Source organism: Aplysia californica, unplaced genomic scaffold (assembly GCF_000002075.1).
Source record: "Aplysia californica isolate F4 #8 unplaced genomic scaffold, AplCal3.0 scaffold00585, whole genome shotgun sequence".
NCBI classification, from domain to species: Eukaryota; Metazoa; Mollusca; class Gastropoda; order Aplysiida; family Aplysiidae; genus Aplysia; species Aplysia californica.
In genome coordinates, this window is record NW_004797855.1 from 234,044 (window position 1) to 240,570 (window position 6,527).

The 6,527-nt window shown below is 39.6% G+C and overlaps 1 long non-coding RNA gene across 1 annotated transcript in view; it reads left to right on the top strand.

The window, feature by feature from the left end:
• The window catches only part of LOC106012961, a 5,957-nt gene extending 1,770 nt beyond the window's left edge, over positions 1-4,187 (top strand). The window contains exon 2 of the long non-coding RNA XR_001185204.2: positions 4,025-4,187. This is a non-coding gene — a long non-coding RNA (uncharacterized LOC106012961). The remainder of the gene's footprint in view (positions 1-4,024) is intronic.
• The last annotated feature ends 2,340 nt before the right edge of the window (positions 4,188-6,527 follow it).

Genomic DNA, 6,527 nt, shown 5'->3' on the forward strand with positions numbered 1-6,527 from the left:
TCTATCTATCTATCTATCTATCTATCTATCTATCTATATATATTTATATATATATATATACAGATCTATATCTATACATAATAATAAGATATTTGCGAAAGCTCGTCACTTTCGAAGCCTAAAACTTCCGAACCGCTTAACTTTCGAATTTGAAAAAATTAACAATGGTTCAGAATCACTTTAAGGGTCTCAGTTTTACTGAGGAGTCTGAAGTCACTGTAGTTTAATGTTCAATTTTTCATTAATTTCGTTTAGGTCTAAACTTGGGAAAGTCCGTCTTCTAAGACGCCATTGTAAACAAATGATGCTTCCGTTCACAAAGAGTGGTTGCTCTGATCCCACAATGACTTGACGATCGAACGGAAGGAAAAACCCAACCATCTGTTATAATATATTTGGCTACTTGGAAACACACGTGTCACTTTTCCCATAAAACTGCGACAGCTACAAAGTTGAAAGTTGGCAAGTACCTAGCTGCAAAAAGATAGATAGGTCCCCACGACGAAGCCCACTCTTTGATTTATTCATTTCCTGAATTCAGAAAAATATATTTGACAAAAAGTTCCCGTCTTTCTTTGGCCTTTGTGATTATTCCACTGAGAAACAAAAAAATCTGCGAGGTGTATTTTGTTTTGAGAGTACAGATCTAGACCTTCTAATGTTTTTGCATCTCTCAAGATGTATTGCTCATTTCCAGAGAAGTGTAAAAATACAGTTAGTAGGCCAATGAATTTCAGTTGATGTTAATGCACCGATCATTCCTTTCGTCGAAAGGGTGCCCAGCTAGTATAATATAATAATATATATAATAATAAATTGTATCTTTTCAAAAATTGTAGATATTTTTGTCACATACTTGCAGCAACTAAGAACCTTAAACACCCAATAAATACGGGTGTTTGATTTGAACAACATTCTACTAACTTAATGAGAAGCAGGGGCGAAGGCTGACTTGTTTGACAGGGTAATCAAAGTGAGATGGGACCAGATAGGGCCTGGAGATATCACACTCACACAAGTCACAAGAATCTTACTTACTGGAGGCGGCAACTCTGAGTTGTGAATGAAAACAAATCCTGAATTCACGTTGTAAGCATATATTCAACCGCTAAAATAATCGGGAAAGTATTTCATTAAATATTTATTCTAACTAACATTAAATTTAACTTTAGATTTGAATGCACGAACACCAAGGGAAGAAGCAGAGATGTCAGTACTACAATCGCAAGTTATACCAGACAGTCTAAACACTTTGGTAGAGCATGCCTATTATTAATCCCCCCCCCCCCCCCACATTTGGGTATTTTTGTCTAGCTTTTCGCGGCAAGGAGCCGTCTTCATAATCGAGGTCACGCTCTGATTATAGGACGTTAAAAAGTCGAGGAAAAAAAAGCTCCCGCAGCAGTCAAGATGTTATTAGAATTTAGTTCCCCTCACATCTGTGAGGTAGACTATAGTTAGCTTACATAATCAGCGCGTGTGGCTGCTTATAAATGTGGCTCGAAAGGGGTGAACAGGTTATATGTGGCAATGAAACAGTTTTGACTGCTATGCACATGTTCCCTTCAACTCTATTGGTAGACTCTTCCAGCCACTCTTTAAGCTTACTTAATCAAAGCTTGTGACTGCTTATGACTATTTCTGTGGCAATGAAACGGGTTTGAAGGTTAGGCATAGTCTATTGTTCATTGGTGATTATGAACGTCTTTTTACATTTAATTTATGAGGTTTACGTCTGTGGGTGAATTTGACTGCGACAATGTTTCAAAATTAGGAAGGGAAGCAGCGCTTATTTGATTAAATAGACGCTTCGCCACTGATGAGAAGTTTGAACCCGTCTCATCTTATACTTATACTTCAAGAGATATGGGTTTTTTTGTTTATCAAAGTAGCAGAAAAACAGATATTTCTGTAATTTATTACAATCTTAGACTGCTAAGAGTATCGTGGAAGGAAAATAAATAAAATGAGGTAGTGCTTGATGAAGCCCACGTGGGACGCTCAATGTTAAATACAATCAGGAAACGACAAATGCAGTTTTTGAGACACCTGAATAGACATAAGGGTCTTGAACATCTAGCTCTCACTGGCAAAATTGAGGGCAAACGAGGCAGGGGTAGGCCCAGAACAACATAATTTGGGAACCTAAACAAAAGGTTAACAGGGAATGATCAGGTAAACGTAGCTTTTTTGAGAGCATCCGAGCAAAGGAATGAATGGAAAACCATGATCGCCGATGTCTGTCGCAGATCTGGCACTGGATGAATGAATGAATGAAAGAATGAATTACAATTTTAGAGTTTACAGGAAGCATGTTTTACCATGATGCTGTTGCTTTTTCTACTTTGTTTTTGTTGGGGCCTTTGAATGAGAGGCGAACACTTTAACCTCTAGGCCACGAGAGCCACCCACAAACAACTTGTGGGTGGTTGGCGGGTGCTCTGGTGTGGTTTGCTCCTTCTTTCCTATCGAACATCTATCATCCTTATCTCCCCTTCTTTTTTTAAATGTTTGTTACTCTCTTGTAACAACTCTAATTTTCTGGCGCTTATTTGACCTTATGCAGTTGCGAGCGCCGTAAAACCTCTACTAAAACTAAAAACTAAAACAAACAACTTAGATTAGAAGTAAAGAACCAGCCAATTCTGACATCAGCGAGGCGAAACATTGTCGATAATGAAGAGGAACACACTTTTCTGGGGACATACATTGCCACGCCCCCTGTGGTCATATGCACCAAGCATTGGAGTGGAAACGATTTTTCTTATAATATGGACGTAACAGTCAAGTTGCGCACGTTAAAAATCCCTTGGTGCTCCAAAATTGACAAGAGTAGGCTTCGGTCGCCACCTGGGCAAAATTTAAAATTTCTTACCAACTGAAAATGTTAGGTGTGTCCCGAACGTTCATATGATCGTATGCAGTTGCGAGCGCCGTAAAACACATACCAAAAGAAAGAATTTTAAAGCATAATATTAAGTTGTCTGTCTTCGTCGAGCCCTTTCAAAAATGACATGGCGGAGATGCATCCTCTCAGTATGAGTCAAAACAACCAGCAACTTAGGAAATAGTATAGGTTTAACGCCCTTATCAACACTGCTAAATCATTTAAGAGGCGGGGCGTCCTTTTCAGAAAAGAACGAGCCAAAAAGGAATTCCGTCTAAAGTGCCTTTCATAAGGACACTACATTAAACTGAGCTATGGCTCGAACCCCTGAACCCGCAATGTCACAATTACAGGAGCAGTAGCCTAACCAGAACGCAGTGAACCTAAAGGGCTATAGTTGAGAGTTAAGAAAATAGTATGCATGGTAATAGGAAAAAGTAGTTAATCCTATTTGTAATCTCCAAAGCAAAGGCAAGTTAGTCGAACAAGTTCAACAGTTTAGGTATGTAGGATATACTCGTATAATTCCATCTAATGGCAAATGTTCCACAAAAAGCAACCGAGGAATTGCAATGGATAGAATTAGTGGAAAATAAAACAGAAGCGACAAAGATGTGGTTTCTTGAGATTTTCTTAGAATACTGCTGAGATATTCTTGGAAGGAAAAGAAATCAAATGAAGAAGTACTCAAAGAAGCCTACATGGGCCGCTTGCGGATTAAAAAAAACAATCAGGAAAAGAATATACAATTTTTGGGACACTTGAACAGACATAAAGGCCTTGAATAAAAATTATAATCTAGCTTTCATTTGCAAAATTGAAGGTAAACGAGGCAAGGGTAAACCCTGAACAACTAATTTGGAGAGTCTAAACGGACTGGTGACGAGGAAAGATCAGGGTAATGTAACTTTTTTAAAACTATGCGAACAAATAAAGGAATGGAGAACCATGATCACCGGAGTCTGTCTCAGATCTGACACTTGATGATGAGCCTAACAAATAAACTGCCACCGACATCACCAAAAACTGCAAAAACAGCAACAAGAGTTAAGTTGTTACGGCATGTATTTTTGTTTATCTCTTGCACATTTTTTAAATATAAGACCAAAACGTTCCATGTTTCTCCCCTCTGTTTAGACTGTACGACTGACGAGCTAGACATGGCGTTCGTCCTCGACGGATCAGGGAGCGTTTCTACCATTCCATATGCACAATCCAAGAAATTTATAGCAGACGTTATTGGACATTTCAACGTGGGCTATGATTCCGTTCGTGTTGCCTTGGCTTCTTTCGGCACTGATGCAACGGTATGTATATCTCAGATTTCTAAACAAATTGGCCAATTATTTAAAAGTGTGTATATTTTGAATTTCTGAACCCATTATCCAACAATGTAACCGTGTGCATGTCTTTAATAATTGACCCTTCAAAACTTATTTGTCTATAAATCTTGAATTGCTGAACACCTTAGGCAACAACTTAACAGTGTGTATATCTTGAACTATTCTATTGTCAAAACAACCAATTTGTGTCCAGCGCGCTCATATGACCTTATGAACTTGCAAAAACCGTGAAACGTTTACCAAAATGTCTTGAATTTGTACGTTTTGTAAAATAGATTGAATATTGGGGATCTATAGATGAATTGTCAACTAGGCCCCACATCACAGCACGCCCACTCTCTGCCGCCCTCTCTGTTTATTCTCTGGCCCCATCAGTGCTTCACGCAGACCCAGATCTGACCGCCAGTAACTGGCCTCCTGTCTGTCTCCTCCTCTGTCCTTCTCGCTTCTACAGTCCCCTGACTTCATACAAGGTTGTTTTGTAAGTCCTTATGTTCGTGAATTAGTGTGAGAAAAATCACGTTACTCTAACTATCTCCCGCATCTACTTTTGACTTTCATGTTTCTGTTTTCTGTGTAATCTTTGGCGGTATGCCCGTATTTGGAAACAATGTCTGGTCTAGAGTCGACGAAAGCATATCGGTGTATATGGTGTAGTGTTTTCGCTCTTCGCAGAAACACAGAGAAAGTCTTAGTTTGGTTATCGAGAGAGGGAATCTGGGGGTTTGCTACAATTATTGCAATCTCATTGATAAGAAGAAAACAACAGCAATTAGTAAGAGAGTATTGCGATATTTCGAACTCTTGAATTGACCCAAAGGCCTCGAACACTTACTTTCAACCAATAGTAAAATTGACGGCATTAGCGGAAGAGATAGATAGAGAAAAACAATTACTGGTGGGTGGGGTGGTGGTGTTGGATCAGTCTAATAGAGCAATGAGCACCCGAGTAGCGTAATGAAGAAGGCTGTCCATGTGTCATCTGAGATGTTGTATACACTCAGCCCAGGTGGACCCTGACAAGCAGTGTGGAGTTTTATCTTAAAAGACCATATATCCAGTTTCTTCAGAGCAATTTCCCCGCCCTATGCACTAAGATAATGATACCAGACAAATGTAGAAATGAACGTTTTTTAAACAAAGATCATACACTACAAGATGGTTCACTCAGCTAAAAAAGTGTCCACGGAAGTCCCGCGCACCACTTAAGATGGGGCTGTAGTCGATGTTTTAAAGTAAAATCTTATTCTTTCGGGGGGTAACACCAATGGTGACATAATGGGGGAGGAAAGGGGGGGGGGGTCAGGAGAAAAGGGAAAAGGGGAGGGGGCGATAATTACAGCGAATTATAGGCCATTTCCAGGTTCCATGTAGTCTTCCCTTTGATCTTTTAGCCTGTGGATTCCAATCTAACACTAAGACTTTCTTTTGTTATGCAGCTGCTTGACTTCCCGAGAGTATGTCCAATACATCGCCACCGCCTTCTTCCTACCTCTTCTCTGACAAGGATCTGTCTTGTTTTTGTTAACACTCCCTCGTGTGTGACCCATTCTTTCCATCTGATCCTCAGTAACTTTCTTAGACACTTGTTCAAGAAAACTTGGATCCTCTTCTGTGATGCGTTCGATGTCTGACATCCATATAACAGGACTGACTTCACATTTGAACAAAGAACTGGATATACTGTCTTTTAAAATAAAAATCCAGCAGTAACGAAGTAGCAGACCTTCTACAGCATCACGACACAATGGAATCAGGCGCTCGTCAGTGTTTGGGCTTATGGGTTGATTGAAAGCATCTTAAAGCTTGTTCATTTGTCTTGCTTTGGATGAAAAAAATACCTTTCTATCTTGAGTGAGTGAAAGTGAAGACATTTACGATTTAAAGTGGGGATTGCCTGGTGTCAGACGTAACATTAGCGACAAAACGGCCACCAAAATTCGTGACTTTTAAAAGCATAAGAGTCCTTGGGAACAGCAAATTTACATATTTTTGTGCCTTCTGTCATTTTTCCCAGTAAAATTCACAGAGAAATATGTTCTTAAATATATATAAAAGGTGCTGGCGCACACAGAAAGCCCTTTCCCTTAGAAATTTGAATATATTTAATATTTTCAACTCCCGTATACCCATAAAACACCCCCCCCCCTCCTTAAAGGAAGAATAAAATTCACCCTCTCCTAAAAAACACAACAACCCCACACCCAACAACAAAAAATCACACCACCACCACTATCCCACCACCAACCAACCAACCAACCAACCAACCAACCAACCAACCAACCAACCAACCAACC